This window comes from Mirounga angustirostris, unplaced genomic scaffold (genome assembly GCF_029215605.1).
Source record: "Mirounga angustirostris isolate CCGP_5_RB_7025 unplaced genomic scaffold, mMirAng1.0.hap1 SCAF_6, whole genome shotgun sequence".
Classification (NCBI taxonomy): domain Eukaryota; kingdom Metazoa; phylum Chordata; class Mammalia; order Carnivora; family Phocidae; genus Mirounga; species Mirounga angustirostris.
In genome coordinates this window covers 134,217,312-134,235,866 of record NW_026991714.1, presented here as the reverse complement: position 1 = coordinate 134,235,866, position 18,555 = coordinate 134,217,312, and positions in this window count along the sequence as shown.

Here is an 18,555-nt window from a genome sequence, read left to right as displayed (position 1 = left end):
TGGAGATAGCTTTGTGTTCAAAGGTGTGGTTATAAGATCTCCCACCAACCAGCATGGATTTACTGATCAGTTACGTGCTTTTCGCTGAGATTGGATCTGTCCTAGACACTAATGGGAATCTCTTTACTCGAATGGTTTCAGTTCTTATTTAGTAGACAAGTAGTGATTAGAAATTACAAAATGATGGGACAAAAATAAAGACAGACCAAAGGCCAATGAGATGAATTCAGTGTAGAAAAATTGCTTGGCTTTAAACAAATTGCTTTAAAATGAATCACTTTCCAACATGTAATAATATTATTAAAATAGAAATACAGATTCCAAACAATATTTATATTTGTATCATTTCAAATGATTAGAAACTCTGGGCCTACATTTCCACATGGCGAAGACTGTTAGGAACTGTTCCAGTCTCTTTGCTTTCTATTGTCTTAATTCAGTTTCACCCATTTGGGTTACCTTTCTGGTGCTGTAGGTTTATAGGTTTATTATCTCTAATTAAGCAATAATTAAATCCAAACCTGATGATAGATGCCTTAGGAATCTAGGGAGGAGAAGGTCAGTGAGGGCTGGAATAGTCAGAGGAAGCCTCACAAAGGACGTGGGAACTAAGTTGTCTTATAAAAAATCAGGATGTAGACAAGGAAAGGGACACATGCAAGGTACTTTAGAGCAGTGTTCCTGAAAAATAGCAGAAAAAAATCAAATGCAAAATAAATTATAGAGGGATTAAAGTTCTACACATGAAAATCAACCCCTAAAACTTGACGAAGACAGTGGAGGAGACCATCTTTATGATATATCAGGACTTGAAAAGACATTTTTTTTTATACTAGACAGAAAAATCATAGTCCATAAAAAATCATGTTTGACCTTTTTGAAAATTAAAAAAATATTTTGATCAAAATAGAAACAGACTTGGAATAATGACTTACTACGAATGACACTAGCAAATAATTATATAAAGAATTTACAAAGAATTTCTATAAATCAATGCGCAAAAGGCAAGTCAACAAAAGGAGCACAATTTAATGAAAATGCCATTCAAAAAAGAGGAAACAAATAGTAAAGATAGGAAAGCATGCTCATGTCTAAAACTCTCAGGGTTACATAAATTAACAGTGAAATGTCATTCTGTAATGTATTTGCAAAATTTTAAGCAGTTGGCAATCATGGGGGAAATTAGTAACTTACAGACTACTAGTGGGAATGTGAATTGGTAAAATCCTTTGCAAGTTGGCAATGTTTTGTAAAGTTGAGTATTCATTATATACCTTTGAAACAATTTTGTGTTTGTGTGTGTCCATTTATCCTAGGGAAATTATTTCATATTTGTGCAAGGAACCATTTGGAAGAATGTCCAATGTAGCATTGCATGTAAAACCCAAAAGAGTGTTCCTCAGCAAGAAATAGCTAAATAATTGGTGGTATACACACTCAAGGGAAAACTACTATAGTGAAAATGAATAGGCTAGTACTACATATTTCAACTTAACAAAATTTTATAAAAGCAATAACTTCCAAATAGCACATATAACATGGTATCCTTTATGTCAAATATGAAAACATGCAAAACACAAACAAACCAATAAAAGAGTAAATGTACATTCTAGGGAGGAGGGAATATTTTGGACTAGAAATAGGTTGTGTGGCAGAAGGTATAACTGTTCTGATCTGGCTCAAACTTGGAGGTGCCTGGATTGGGACAGCATATGAAATACAGGCTCTACTGCTGGACCTTCGAGAATCCCTCTGCTTTCATTATCTGATCAAGCAGCCACTGTCCTCTTTTCAAAGCTGTTACCTGGGGGAAAATAGCTGTTATAGATTGATGTGTAAGACACTATTCATGTATGGTTACAAAACATTATTTGAAGGAAGATGAAAGTCTGCAGAGCAGTCAGCTCTGAAAGAAAAAGGAAAGGAAGAGTTACAAACCATTTTTCATTCTTCTTTCACCTGAGGGGAAGGTTTAGAAACTCACTCATTGAGCTCATTCAGTCAATCAAATAAATGTTACCTATTGCTTCAATATTTTCACTGGGTTTCTAAACTGCTCTCTCGGCCCTTTGTTCCTGCCTGCAGTATCTGCCTCCTTCATACCAGATGAATCTCCTAACAGCACATTTTTGAAAATTTATGGCCAGCTCTGTCCTCTAAGGTTCCAATTCTGCATCCTCCAATATCTGGCTCCAGCTTCTCTTGTGAGGCTTACCAGCTGCTCACTTCACAAATGCTTGCTGAGAGTCTGTGTTGTACAGCCTTCTTTGTGAGCACTGGGGTCTTGAGAGGAAGAAGGACAAGGACACTTTCCTCAGTGTTTTCATTCCAGTGGGGGATACAGATGACAAACATTGAGCCCACAAGGAAGATGATGGCATATGGCATAAATGCTGTGCATTCAGGAAAACAAGGTAGGGTGGTCAGAGAAGACCCCTTTGCCAAGATGATATCTGAGCTGAATTCTGAGAGATAAGAAAGTCTCAGCCATGCAAATATCAGTGAGATAGGAGATTGATATCTCTGTTTTCTTTCTTATACTTTGGCCTAACTGGCCTCTTTGCCCAAAACACATTCTATTCTTCCTGATCGCTGTGCTTTGGCTTAGACTATTTCCTCTTTCCAAAACCCATCTCCTCCAGTGTCCACCTTTGGGAGCCTCCATGCCTTTTAGATCCCACCTCTTCCAAATGCTATCTATCTGACCTCTCCTAGTTTAAGTGTTAGTGCTGGATCTTCTCTGTCTTAGAACTCTCCCAATTACATGTGACAGAAGTTGAGTTGGACTAAGAGTAAGCACACAATGGTGAAATTTGTTAATTTAGGGAAACACACCATAGAATTAGAGGTAGAGTTAGTCCCAGGGATGCCTGTATGTCGGGGTTTGTCAAAAGGGGAAGTGCTTCTCTGGATTGCATTTTGTCTGTTCGTACTTCCTTAAAAGCATCATCCCAAAAGTGCTGCTTTCCCTCTGCAGCAGGGCCTTCTTGTGGCAGCAGCTGAATCCTGTTTAGTTTTTCCAGCACACAGCTCCCCCATGCCTTCCATACCATCCTCTCACACTGACCGCCCCTCCCCATGAGCCCCCAGGTACCAGCATCTAGCTGCCTGGCAACGTGTTTGAAAAGTCTAGGTCCCAGGTCCTTTTCATCACTCTTTCAAGTTGAGTGACTCCAGAACTGAGTGGCAAGCAGTCTCTCTTCGGAGGTCTGGGTTCTGGTCCGTGATGCACCTCTCTCAAGGAAATGCATTTCAGCCCTCTTCTTTGTTATTTCTAGGGTGTCACATTATGGCTATTTAAAATCTATATTAACTTTCTGTATTTCCACATTTTCTACAAAAGACTTTGTATTCTTATTCAGGAAAGAAATGAAAATAAAATAAAGGCACTCAGATACTAAGGAACTTTCACAGGGTTCAAATTATTAAGTCTTTCAATTGAAATTTAAGTCCAGTTCTCTTATTTCCCGGCTATAACTTTCCTCTCAATGCCATGCTTGCTTCCTATAGGAAGAACTGGAATCACATCTGCCTTAGTTAATAGCACTTACTTTATACATATGGTTTGGCTTTGTTTACTCACACTTATTCAGTGTATCTGTGGAAGGCATGGTGAGTAATGCGTGCCTTGGGATGAGTACTCATGTTCTGTCTCTTGGCCTTGAGAGAGCACAGGACTCACTGTCCTTCAGATGTTACCTGCTTGGACTGCTTGCATGAATTTGACTCCTATCATAACTAGCCTGTTTTTCATTTGTTTTTGTTGTGCCAGTCTCCTCCTGAGATGTTGCTTGCCCAGTCGCTTTATTTTCTTGCTGGTTTGGCTTTGCTCAACCCACCCTAGCCTCACACATCCATATATAAATTGACCTAGCCTTCCTTCCGGTGCTGATCTGTACCCAACTCTTTTCCTTTTTAGATAGTTTTAAACACAGTTTTGAAAGGTCGAAGTTTAGCTGAAAGGCTAATAAGCACTCAACCTAAAAGCAAAAGGTCAGCAAGTTGTTTTCCTTAAAAAAAAAAAAAAAAAAAAGGAGCCATTGAACCTCTGTTAACAACTTTATTAGCAAGTGCTAATAGGTTTGGCAAAGGTGCAGTTTTCCATTAGTTCAATTGAATAAGGATGGAGATTAAATTTTCTCCTCTGTTTAGGCTACCTCAGGCTGTCATTTCAGACTTATTTATTTATTTATTTATTTATTTATTTATTTATTTATTTATTTATTTATTATTTTTAAGTTGAAATACCCATGGGCTCAAAGAAACTTGTTAAGAAGATACGACAGGTATAGAAGTCAGTGATTAGAAGCCAGCAGGGCATTTTCAAATAGTCTCTCTTCGAGGGGCAAGTTTTCTTTCTTATGTAAGCTTCAGTCATCTTTTATCCTCCTCCACCTCCTTCTTGTTTCTCTTCAGGAAAATGGTCATTTGTCTATAGCCGTATTAGTGCTAGCCCTCTCCTTATTTGCCCAGGGGGCTCCTAGAAATGAGGTCCAGGGCAGGAAAGGGTGAGCTAACTTACCAATGAGACTATATTTCCTTGAGTCACAACTGCTATGAACACGGCCACACAGATGACCATATTGTACATTTTTCTGCATGCCACATTACATTTGTCTTCACAAGTAATTGCACCATTTTATTTTTCTCCCATGCAATATCATGAAGTAGGTGGTATATTATAATCTCCATTTCACAAATGAGGGAAATTGATGATCATAGGAATTAAATGAGTTGCCATTCTTTTCAGCTCTAATTTCAGGAAATCATTTTGCACTCTGGTGCCCAAATAATTTTGATGTACTATAGACTGTGTCACTCCCCTCAAAACCCTCCCACTGCCAATGAAATAAAATATAAACTCTTGAATGTGACTTGCCATATTTTCTTGATCTAACTATTTGTTAGATCTTCTGTTAATCTTCTATAACCGTATATTGGGATCTCTTACTGAAAGCATTTATTAATAATAACTAATGTATAGAACACTTATTATAATCTAGGCACTTAATAAATGCTTTAGGTAAATCATCTTATTACAAGTATGTGAGGCAGACACTATTAAGATCACCATTTTGCAGATATATTCATTCTACATCCACTCATTCTACAAATATTCTTGGCATGTCTCCTATATGACAAACAGTATAGGTAAGAATACAGCAGTAACAAAATGTACAAAAACCTATTAACTATTTTATATATATATATTGAAGTATTGTTGACCTACTAGTTTCAGGTTATAACATGCTGATCTGACATACGCATTACCAAATGCTCACTACAATAAGTGCACTTACTCTCTGCCACATAAAATTATTACAATATTAGTGACTATATTTGCTATGCTGTACTTTTCATCTCCGTGACTTACTTCTTTTATAACTGGAAGGTTGTACCTCTTAATTCCTTTATCTATTTTGCCAATCCTCCATCTCCCTCCCCTCTGGCAATCACCAATTTTTTACTCCATATTTATGAGTCTTTTTGTTTACCGTATCTTTGTTCCTTTGTTTTTTAGATTCTACATATAAATTGAAATCGTGGGATATTTATCTTTCTCTGACTTATTTCACTAGCGTAATACCTAAGTCCATCTGTGTTGTCACAAACAGCAAGATTTCATGCTTCTTTATGTCTGAGTAATATTGTATATATGTATACCACATCTTCATTATCCATTCATCTATCAGTGGACATTTAGGTTGCTTCCATATTTTGGCTATTGTAAACAATTCTGCAATAAATACAGGTGTGCATATATCTTTTTGAATTAGTGCTTTTGTTTTCTTTGGGTAAATAAATACACAGAAGTGGAATTACTGTATCATATGGTATTTCTATTTTTTTTTTTTTTAATTTTATGAGGCACTTCCGTCTCTTTTCTACAGTGGCTACACCAGTTTACAGTTCAACCAACCGTGCATGAAGTTTCTCTTTTCTCCACATCCTCACCAACACTTATTTCTTATCTTTTTGATGCTAGCCATTCTGACTGATGTAAGATATTTCATTGTGGTTTTGACTTGTATTTCCCTGATGAGTAATGATGCTGAGCATCTTTTCATGTGTCCGTTGGCCATCTGTATGTCATCTTTGGAAAAATGTCTATTCAGGTCTCCCCATTTTTAATAAGATTAAAATGTTTTTTTTGATGTCAAATTTTAGGAGTTCTCTATATATTTTGAGTATCAACCTTTTATCGGATATATCATTTGCAAATAACCTCTTATTCGGTAAGTTGCCTTTTTAGGCAAAATGCTTTTTAGCTTGATGTAGTCACAATAGTTTATTTTTGCTTTTGTTGCCCTTGCCTGGGGAGATATTCAGAAAAAAATAAGGCTGAAGCCTGAAAGATTACTGCCTATGTTTTCTTCTTGGAGTTTTATCATTTCAGGTCTTCTATTTTAGGTCTTTAATCCATTTTGAATTTATTTTTGTGTATTTGGTAGTTCATTCTTTTGCATGTAGCTATTCAGTTTTCCCAACACCATTTATTGAAGAGACTGTTTTCCTCCATTGCATGTTCTTGCCTCCTCTGTTGTAGATTAATTAACCATATAAGCATGAGTTTATTTCTGGGCTCTCTATTTTGTTCTGTTGATCTGTGTCTATTTTTGTGCCAGTACCATACTATTTAGATTGCTATAGGTGTGTAATATATCTTAAAATCTGGGAATATGATACTTCCAGATTAGTTCTTTTTTTATCAAGATTGTTTGGCTATCTAGGGTCTCTGTAGTTCCATACAAATTCTGTGATTATTTGTTTTAGTTCTGTGAAAAATACTATTGGTATTTTGATAAGGATTGTATTGTATCTGTAGATTACTTTGGATAGTATGGATATTTAACAATGTTCTTCCAATCCATGAGCAAGGTATCCAGTTCCATGTATTTGTATCATCTTAAATTTATTTCATCAATGTCTATGGTTTTCAGAGTACAGGTCTTTTACCACCTTAGTTAAGCTTATTTGTTGGTATGTTATTCCTTTGATACAATCATAAATGGGATTATTTTCTTCTCTCTCTGCTAGTTCACTATTGATGTACAGAAATGCAGCAGATATCTGTATATTGATTTTTTTTGTATCCTATACCTTTACTGAATTTTTTGGTACTAATAGTTTTTTGGTGGAGTCTTTAGTGTTTTCTTATATATGTCATCTGAAAATAGGAACAGTTTTAAATTTTCCTTAAGAATTTGGATGACTTTTATTTCTTTTTCTCGTCTAATGACTGTGGCTAGTATTTTCCCTACTATGTTGAATAAAAGTGATGAAAGTGGCCATCCTTGGTTTAGAGGAAAAGCTTTCAACTTTTTACCATTGAGTATAATGTTAGCTGTGGGTTTGTTATATATAGCCTTTATTATGTTGACATGTATTCCCTTTATACCCACTTTGTTGGGAGTTTTTATCATGAATGGATATTGAATTTTGCCAGTTTTTTCTTTCTGTGTATATTGAGATGATCACATGATTTTCATTCATTTTATTAACCCTAAGGTATGACATTGATTTGCAAATAATGGATCATCCTTGCATCCCACTACATCATAGTGAATAATCCTTTTAATGAATCACTGAATTTGGTTTTCTAATATTTTGTTGAGGGCTATCTCATCTATGTTCATCAGGGATATTGGCTTATAATTTCCTTTTTTGTAGTGACTTTGATTTTGGCATCAGGGTAATACCTGGCCTTACAGAATAATTTTTGGAAGCATTCTGTCCTCTTCTATTTTTTTGGAATAGTTAAATAAAGAAGGATAGGTATTAACTTCTCTTTAAATGTTGGATAAAATTAGCCTATGAAGCTGCCTGGACTTTTGTTTGTTGGTAGTGTTTTAATTACTGATTGACTTTCCTTACTAGTAACCTGTCTGTTGAGATTTTCTATTTCTTCATTTAGTTTTGGAAGATTGTGTGTTTCTATGAATTTATGCATTTCTTCTAGGTTGTCCAATTTGTGAGAAGATAATTTTGTAATAATTCTTTGTATTTCTGTGGTGTCAGCTATTTCTTCTTTAATTTCTGAATTCAAGTACTTTTTTCCTTAATAAGTCTGCCTAAAGGTTTATCAGTGTTCTTTAAAGAATCAATTTTTAGTTTCATTAATTTTTTTTCTATTGTTAGTCTCCATTTCATTTATTTTTGCTTTAATCTTTATTTTCTTTTTTCTAACTTTGGGCTTTGTTTTTGTTTTTTTAGTTCCTTCAGGTATAAGGTTAGATTGTTAAGATTTTTACTGTTTCTTGATGTAGAACTGTATTGTTGTACACTTGTTTCATAGAATTGCTTTTGCTGTGTCCCAAATATTTTGAACCATTGTGTTTCCAATTACATCTCTTTCAAGGTTTTTTTGTTTTGTTTTGTTTTTTGTTTTTTTCTTTTTGATTTCCTTATTGACCATTGGTGTTTAGTCACATGTTATATAGCTTTCACTTGTTTGTATTTTTTTTTCTATTTCTTTCTTGTAATTGGTTCCCAGTTTTATGGTGTTGTGCTCAGAAAAGATGCTTGATATGATTTCAGTCATCTCAAAGTTAATGACTTTTTTGTGGCCTCACATGTGATCTGTCTTGGAAAATGTTTTCATGTGCACTTGAAAAGAATATATATTCTATTCTTGAATGGAATGTTCTGTACATATATGTTTATCTGGTTTAATGTGCTATTCAAAGCCACTGTTTTCTTAATAACATTCTGTGGGGTGAAATATCCATTGATGTAAGTGGTATATTAAAATCCCCTGCTATTGTATTACTGTTCATTTCTCCTTTATGCCTGTTAATATTTGCTTTATATAATGCTTCTATGTTGGGTGCATAGATTTTTACAATTGTTATATCCTCATGTTGGATCAGTGCTTTACTATTACATTATTATGTAATTCCCCCTTTTTCTGTTTTGTAGTCTGTTTTAAAATCTATTTTATATGCTATTTTGTATGTAGAAGTATTGCTACCTCCCCCCCCCTTTTTTTTTCTTCCATTTGTTTGGAATATCTTTTTCCTTTCCTTCACTAAAAATCTCTTTCTCTGGGTCTGAAGTGAGTCTCTTGTAGGCAGCATATAGATGATTTTTTTAAAATCTATTTAGTCACCCAAGGTCTTTTGTTTAGAATATTTAGTCCATTTATATTTAAGGTAATTATTGGAAAAATAAAAAAATAAAAAAGTAATTATTGATAAGTGTGTACTTACTACCATTTTGATAATTGTTTTCTGGTTGTTTTTGTAGTTGTCTTTTTTTTCTCCTCTTGTTCTCTTAAGACCCTTATGATTTGACTACTTATTTTAGTGTTACACTTAGATTTCTTTCTCTTTATTTTTTGTGTATCTATTATAGGTCCTTGGTTTATAGTTTGTATAAGGTTCACATATAGCATCCTATATATAGAGAGAGAGCAGCCTATGGTAGGTTGATAGTCACTTAAGTTCAAACATTTAAAAGCACTACATTTTTACTTTCCCTTCTTGTTTTATCTTTATCTCTCCTTCAATTCTTAATGATAATCTTGCCAGGTAGAGAATTCTTGGTTGCAGGTTTTTTCCCCTTTCAGGAAATTGAATATATCATACCACTGTCTTCAGGCCTGCAAAATTCCTGCTGAAATCAACTAATAGCCTTATGGGGATTTCCCACTTGTATATAACTATTTGCTTTTTTCTTGTTACTTAAGATTCTCTTTTTATTTTTATTTTCCCCATCTTAATTATTATGTGTCCACCTGGTGTGGACCTCCTTGAGTTCATCTTGTTTGGGCTCTCTGTGCTTCCTGGACCTGTATATCTGTTTTCTTCCCAAGGTTAGGCAAGTTTTCAGCTATTATTTCCTCAAATAAATTTCTGACCCTTGCTTGCTCTCTTCTCCCTCTGGGACCCATATAGTGTGAATGTTAATACACTTGATGTTTCCCAGAAGTCTCTTAACCTATTCTCACTTTTAAAATTATTTTTAAAAAATTTTTGCTTTTATGATTTCCATTACTTTGTCTTCAAGATGGCTGATCTGTTCTCCTGCATCCTCTAATCTATTAATTCTCGTTAGTGTATTTTCATTTCAGTTGTTGTATTCTTCAGCTATGACTGGTTCTTTATATTTTCTATTGCTTTGTTACAGTTCTCACTGAGTTCATTCACTTTTCTTTCAAGTCTGTTGAACATCTTTATGACCATTACTTTGAAATCTTTATCAGATAGATTGTTTACCTCTGTTTCATTTAGCTCTTTTTCTGGGGTGTTGCCTTGTTTTTGTTTTGGAACATGTGCCTCTGTCTCATTTTGTCTCACTGTCTGTGTTTGTAGTCTGTGTTAGGTGGGTCAGCTATGTCTCTGATCTTGACCTTATGTAGAAGGTTTCCTGTGGCACCTGGTGGTGCAATCCTTTCTGGTTACAAGAAACAGGTTTTCCAGTGGCATTCTCTGTGTGAGCTATGTGTGCCCTCCTGTGCCACATCAGAATGTGAGCATTCTGATGGGTGGGGCTGCTCCTTAGCTGAGCAGTCTTCAGTGGCTCTGTGACTGCTATAGGTGCACTGGTGGACAGGCTTGCCCCTCGTATGACTGACTAAGAGGGCTAGCTGTAACTGCTGCAGGTATATAGGTGGGTGGAGCTAGCTCCCCTAATTCTCAGGGCAGGAGTTATTCTGTAGGGGCACCAGTACTGGCTGTGGCTACTTGCTAGGTGTGGTGAGGTAGTAGTTATTCTGGGGGCATGCCAGTCATGACTGATGCTGCCCACAGGTGTGGTGAGGCAGGAGCCATTTTGGAGGTGTGCCTGCCAGGGCAAGTCCACAAAGGAACCCCAGGGTGGGGCATGCAGTGCTACGTAGATGGTGTCAGAACTGGCTCCCACCAGTGTCTTACTAGCTAGACTAAAAGAGAGCAAGAAAAATGGCACCTGATTATACCTCTATTCCCAGAGAAAACTCCTACAGATCTCTGTCCCTCCAGCAGACTTCCTGAAATTGGTCAATAAATATTCATGTATACCCCAGGTGTTGTTAAAACTGCTGCTTTTGGTCTGAGGCTGAGTGATAAAGCACACTGGCCCTTTAAGAACAGAGACTACATTTCCTTTAGCCCTCTGGCTCTCCCAGAGTTAAGCCCCACTGGTTTCCAAAACTGGAGCTAAACCCTGCCAATTTTCATTTTTTTTTTAAAAAGGTTTATTTATTTTTGAAAGAGAGAGAGAAGAGGGGCAGACGGGAGAAGGAAAGAGAATCTTAAGCAGACTCTCCACTGAGCCTGGAGCCCAACGTGGGGCTCTATCTCAAAACCTTGAGATTGTGACCTGATCCAAAACCAAGAGTCCACTGCTCAACCAACTGAGCCACCCAGGCATCCCAAACCCTGCCAGTTTTCAAAGCCAGACATTATGGGGACCTATATTCCTGGTGCAGTTCCCCAGGGCCATAGTCGCATAATTTGGGGCTTGATCCCCTTTCTTCTCAGGAAGCGCCTTCATGCCTGTGATATCCCTCTTGCTTGTGGGTGCTGCTGCACTGGGGGTTTGGTTCCCCGCCATGTCTCTTCCCCCTCCTGCCCTTCTCAATGTGGTCTTTTTGCCTTTCATGTGGAAGATTTGGTCTGTCAGTCTCAGGTCATGTTCAGAGTGAGTTGTGTTACATGTAGATGCTGTTTCTGTGTCTGTGGGAGGTGAGCTCAGGATCCTCCTACTCTGCCACCTTCCTCTCTCTCTGAAATTCATTTTTCAAGTGCAGGCCAAGAGGCCAGGCCTTTTGTGTGCCAAGCCCTGTGGTCCATTATGTACTTTTATTTTAAATATTTCATTTATTTATTTTAGAGAGTGTGGGGAGGGACAGAGGGAGAGGGAGAGAGAGAATCCTCAAGCAGGCTCCCCGCTGAGTGCAGAGCCCAATGTGGGGCTTAATCCCAAGACCCTGATATCATGACCTGAGCGAAAACCAGGAATAAGCTGCTCAACTGACTGAACCACCCAGGTGCTCCAAAATTATGTACTTTTAAATAAAACTTTGTTGCCTTAAAAAATGTTTTATCTGAGGAACTTTTAAAATAGTAATCTCTAGTGTATTTGAAATACTTTTTTTTTTTTTTTCAAAAACTCAAACTTAATTTAGGGGCAAAACAATTTTTTTTTTCAATTAGTAAAAAAAGGGAGACTGGCTTGTAAACCACAGATTTCTCCCCAGAACTAAATGAGTTGAAAGCTCAGCCTTCATTATAGGGCAAGGATCAATTTGTCTGAGCTAAACTGCATTGATTCCCTATACAGGTGCTTGTTTGAGTGGCTGACATTTGTTTGTGATGTAGGCCAAAGTCTGATGGTTAATTTTCTGATCAATTTGGGTTAAATGTCCAAAAAACAGGAAATAAACTATTATTCTGCATTTATAATTTCTACCTCTACTGAGCATTTATGATGGATGATCTGGGCACACTTGAGGCCATCCAAATCCTGTAGGAAGAGTGCAAAGATGGGCATAACATTGTCCTTTAGAGTTGGGGTTCTGGAGTTAGAATGCTTGGGTTGGAATCCCAGTTCTGCCACTTTACATAATTACTTTATTTGATCCTGCCCCCCAAAACATAAACCAATGACTAGGGAATATTATCCCTATTTTCCAGATGCAGAAACCGAGGCTTAGAAAGTTTGTGTAATTGGTCAAATTTGCACAGTCTGCAAGGGATTAAGCCTGTGTCTGAGTGTAAAGCTTAGCCTTTCAGCCATGATACTGTACAAGGATGATTGATAATTAGGTCTTTGTCTCTATCATCTATGTAAATGATTGCTTCATAAAATTATAACTCTGCCTAAAACTCTTTCCAGTAAGTAAAACTGAGAATTACCAAGATTCTTCCAAGGGAGTTTAATAAGCTATTGAATACTGAGTTTAAATAATTTTAATTTCTTAAAGGTGTAAAAAAACATATCAACAATTCTTTCAATTGTTATGTTTATCTACACATCAGCTGACATCCTCATGCATTTTTCTAATAATTTAAACTTAACATAAATAACACTATTCTTGTCTTTGCTGCTGTTTTATTATCTCCATAATCTCCCTGCATTTCCACTTTTACAGTTCTATAATATCCTTCAAATGCTCTAATTTTTTGCTGTACCAAGTTGGATGTGCACTGATATAGATCTTATATAATTTGTTAAACCAGTTTTTTAATATGTTTATTAACTTAACATTAATTTTATCTCAGTGAGAACTTGGCTATACTTCCAGCTTTACACCAATATAAAAGTTTAATTCATTTTCAAATTATTCAATGTCACACTCTGCTCTTTCAAATTAGATACCAGTTAATATTTTTTCTTGCTCGTTTATTTGAAATTGTCCTTTTTTTCATGTCAGAGCCTATGAAGGCATGTGTATTTCATTAATGATTATGAAACAAAGCAGTAGTGTTGAAAATTATGGCAGTTCAAACTTTGGCAAAGATGCAATGTGCTAGAGGTATTTTAACTTGAAAGTAATTTTAAATGTCTGTAGCTACCTTCAGATAAAGATGCAGTATGATTTTAATAAATTTATGAATTGAGATAAATAAATCTTTTAAAGGTTCTTCCAACCTAGAGATTCAATACAATCACAATTTTAGGAACAAGAAAAATGGATAGATCTTAGTATGTTGGATAAAATTTTATAAGTTATTTGTTTCAGAGGTACAGGTCTGTGATTCAACAGTCTTACACAATTCACAGCGCTCACCATAGCACATATCCTCCCCAGTGTCTTTATATATTAAAAAAAAAAAAAAAAAAGAAGATAGTAGGAAGGGAAAAATGAAGCAGGGGAATCGGAGGAGGAGATGAACCGTGAGAGACTATGGACTCTGAGAAACAAACTGAGGGTTTTAGAGAGGAGGGGGGTGGGGGGATGTGTTAGCCTGGTGATGGGTATTAAGGAGGCACGTACTGAATGCAGCACTGGGTGTTATATGCAAATAATGAATAATGGAACACTACATCAAAAACTAATGATGTAATGTATGGTGATTAACATAACATAATAAAATAAAATTAAAAAAATTTTATAAGAACTATTGAGGGGAAAAAAGTTTATTGAAAAGTTTGAAAGTTTGTTTCATCTCTTGTCACTTACAAGTGGTGGGATTTTGGTCCCCATTTTATAGATGAGGTGATAAGGTTTAAAGTGGTTAAATGAACATCCAATATGGATTAAAGGGAGAACTTCAGGCCCATATGTGCAAAATCTTACCCTAAAAAGGAGGGGTTGAAAGTTGGAAGGATGGGAAGAGTGGTCTGAGCAGAGGACCGTGAGATAGATAGGACTGATATGTAGAGAGTTTTCCAGGACATATTAAGTATTTGGAGCTTCAACAATTGCACATTGGAAAGATCAATCTTGCCACTGTAAAATATATAGATTAGAAGGTGCAAAGGCTGGAGCCCATTTGGAAGGCTCTTGAAGTTGCCAAAGCAACATGATGGTGGTATGAACTTGGGAGTTGGTAAAGTGGAGAATAGATGATTTTGAGAGAGATTTTAGAAATAAAATGATAAAATTGATTTATGGCTGTATGGAGATGGTGGGGAATGCTGATGAAGAATGTGTTGAGCATGATTCCAGGTATAGGCTTGCACTACGGGGGTGAGAGGAGGGAGATGTCAACATTTGTTGAGATTGGTAACACTAGGAAGGAACCAAATTTTTAGAAAAAGATGGTCAGTTTGTTTTATGATATAATATTATGATTGCCTTTGAGACATCTGGAATAAGTATTAGATGTACAGACTTGGAATTCAGGGAAGTTATTTAGATGGAGATTTAAGTGAGAGAGGAAAAGTACTATTTATTGCAGTGATTCTCCACAAAACTTTACTCAATTTCAATCAAAGGCCTTTGTTTATCCTTAACTCAATGTGTTTTAGACCATGTGTATCAGAATCACCTGGATAATAGCGCACTAAGAAAGATGCAAGATTGAGAGTCACATTGCTGAGGTTTAATTCCCATCTCTCTCATCTCCTGGTGTAACTTCCAGAATTTAGTCTTTCTATGTCTCAGGTTCCTCATCTGTAAAAACTGGATATAATAGTTAACTTTTGATGTTTCTGGGCAGGGAAAATTAGGTAATTCATGCAATACTCCCAAAACAGCGCTCAGCACATCTTAAATGCCCAATAAAGTTTAGCTAACATTATTAGCTGGGTGGAGGGGATTGTTAAAATGGAGCTAGGATTTACATGCTTACTAAGTTTGGGAATCATTGAGTTCCATGGTAGGTACCCATTTATTAACTATACTGACTGTGACATTACTTGGAGATAAATAATGGATTTGAATTAAGTAGTTCTGGTTAGATCACACAGAGGTGTGATCTGAGGGAATTTTTTTTTTTTAAATACCCATTTCTGGATACTATCAGGCCTTTTAAGTTGTGGCATATGAATCAAGAGCCACAGGAATATGTATTTGAAAATAAACTTCCTACCTACATACTTAGTGATATGCTGACCCAGAACCTCATTTGTAAACAATTAAAGTACTTTATTTAGATGACCTCTTGAGATTCCTTTCACATTATAGGTGTCTTGATGGCTTAAAAAAAAAAAGTGTGTTTTCCCTTTTTAAAGTAATTTTTGCTGACAATTGGCTGCCCAAGCTCCTTTGCTTCTAAGTATGGCTATAGGTCTAGTTTTTGCCATTGAAATATGAGTGGAAGAAATAGAACTTCTAGGACAGAGTTGTGAAGAAGTAGCTATTCATATCCAATATTATATTCTGTGCCCTGCTGACTGGATGTAGAGGATGATGAAGCTCTAAGGGATACTGGAGGCAAAAGATGGAAGGAACTGGAGTCTTTGAACAACCATGTTCAGGAAGAATGTTTACCAATCTGAAATATCACATTAGGCTCTAGAAGGTTAAAAATTAAGTTTCTATTTCATTAAATTGTAAAAATAATGAGGCATATTAAAAAAAAATTGTTACCCTCAACTTTGAACAGGATGTTTTTTTCTACCTCTAAATCTGTAATGGTTAAACTTTATGTGTCAACTTGGCTAGACTATTTATTATGCCCAGTTGTTTGGTCAAACATTCTAGATACTGCTATGCAGATATTTTATAGATGTCATTAACATCTACAATCAGTTGGCTTTAGGTAAGATGACGTTTGATAATCTGGATGGGCTTTACCCAAACAGCTGAAGGCCTGAAGAGCAAAACAGATTTTCTGGAAAGGAATTCTGCCTCAGGACTGTAACACAGAATTCCTGCCAGAATTTCCAATCTGCTGGCCTGGCCTGTAAATTTCAGAGTAGTAAGGTCTCACAATATATGTATATGTATGTAAAAGTATGTAGATGATTGATAGATGATAGATAGATAGGTAGCCTATTGGGTTGTGTATTAGCCAGGGTTCTCCAGAGACAGTCTATAGCTTCAGAAGATGTGGGATGAAATGTCTCTGTCATCATGAACATGGACCTATAGTTCATATACTGTATGTTGAGGACTGTGCTAAACTGAGGATAAAAAGAATAAAACTATTAATTTTTTGGTGCTTAGAGTATTACCTAATTATGAATAAATGTTAACATTTCAGTCGTTGGTTTTATATTTCATATGGCTCAAATATGTAGTCATTTTTAAATGTGCATTTTGTGGAGTCATTTGAATATTCCTTGGTACTTCTAATATTGGTGACTTTATGCTTGGTATCATTCCTTTTGTTTTGTTTTGTTTTGTTTTAGAAGGGTTTTAGTAGTTACTTTTTCTTAACTTTCATTTGCTTTTTTTTTTTTTAAATTTGAGTATAGTTGATGTACAATGTTACATTAGTTTCAGGTGTACAACTTAGTGATTTGACAAGTTTATACATTATGCTATGTTCACCACAAGTGTAGCCACCATCTGTCCCATTACATCACTATTACAAGATTATTGACAATATTTCTTATGCTCTACTTTTTATTCCCATTATTTACTCATTCCATAACTGGAGGCCTGTATCCCCCACTCCCCTTCACCCATTTTGCCCAATCCCCAGGTCCCTTCCCCTCTGGCAACTCTCCATTCTACTTCTTGTTTATTCATTTTCTTTTCTTTTTTTTTTTTTTAAAGATTTTTATTTATTTATTTGACAGAGAGAGAGACAGCGAGAGAGGGAACACAAGCAAGGGGGGTGTGAGAGGGAGAAGCAGGCTTCCTGCGGAGCGAGGAGCCCGATGCGGGGCTCGATCCCAGGACCCTGGGATCATGACCTGAGCCGAAGGCAGACGCTTAACGACTGAGCCACCCGGGCGCCCCATTTATTCATTTTCTTAAGGATTCCATTTTTTGAGTGGAATCATGGTATTTCTCTTATCTCAGTCTGACTTATTTCACTTAGCATAATACTCTCTAGATCCACCCATGTTGTCTCAAATGGCATGATTTCATCCTTCTCTATGGCTGTGTAATATTCTGTAGTGTGTGTGTACCACATTTCTCTCATGCATTTATCTATTGATGGACACTTAGGTTGCTTTCATGTCTTGGCTATTGTGAATAGTGCTACAATAAACATAGGGGTACATACATCTTTTTGAGTTAATGTTTTCATTTTCTCTCGGTAAATACCCAAAAGTGGAATTATTGGATCATATGGGTATTTGTATTTTTAATTTTTTGAGGAAATTCTATACTGTTCTCCACAGTGGCTGTATCAATTTACTTTCCTACTAACAGTGCATGAGGGTTCCTTTTTCTCCACATTTTCACCAACACTTGTTGTTTCTTGTCTTTTTGATTTTTAGTCATTCTAACAGGTATGAGGTCATACATCATTATAGTTTTAATTTGTATTTCCTTGATAATTAGTGATGTTGAATATCTTTTTTCTGTTTTTTTTTTAATTAGATTTTTATTTTAATTCTAGTATAGTTAACATACAGTGAGTGATGATGAGCATCTTTTCATGTGTCTGTTGCCCATATGTATATCTCCTTTGGATAAACATCTATTCAGATCCTCTGCCAATTTTTCTAAATTGGAGTATTTTTGGGGAGAGATGTTGAGCTGTATAAGTTCTTTATATTTTAGATATTAACTCCTTATTGGATATATCATGCCCAAATATCTTCTCCCATTCAGTAGGTCATCTTTTTGTTTTTTTGATTGTTTCCTTTGCTGTACAAAAGCTTTTGTTTAGCTTGCCTCAGGAGGTATATCTAGAAAAATGTTGGTATAGCCAATGTCAGAGAAATTATGACCTGTGTTTTCTTCTAGGATTTTTATGGTTTCACATCTCACATTAAGTTCTTTAATCCATTTTAAGTTTATTTGTGTGTAGGGTGTAAAGAGTGGTCCAGTTTCATTCTTTTACATGTAGTTGTTCAGTTTTCCTAGCAACATTTACTGAAAAAACTGTCTTTTCCCCATTGTATATTCTTGCTTCCTTTGTCATAGATTAACTGACCATATAATTATGGGTTTATTTTGGTGCCATTTTTGCACCAGTACCATACTGTTTTGATCACTACAACTTTGTAATATATCTTGAGATCTGGAATTGTGATACCTCCAGCTTCATTCTTCTTTCT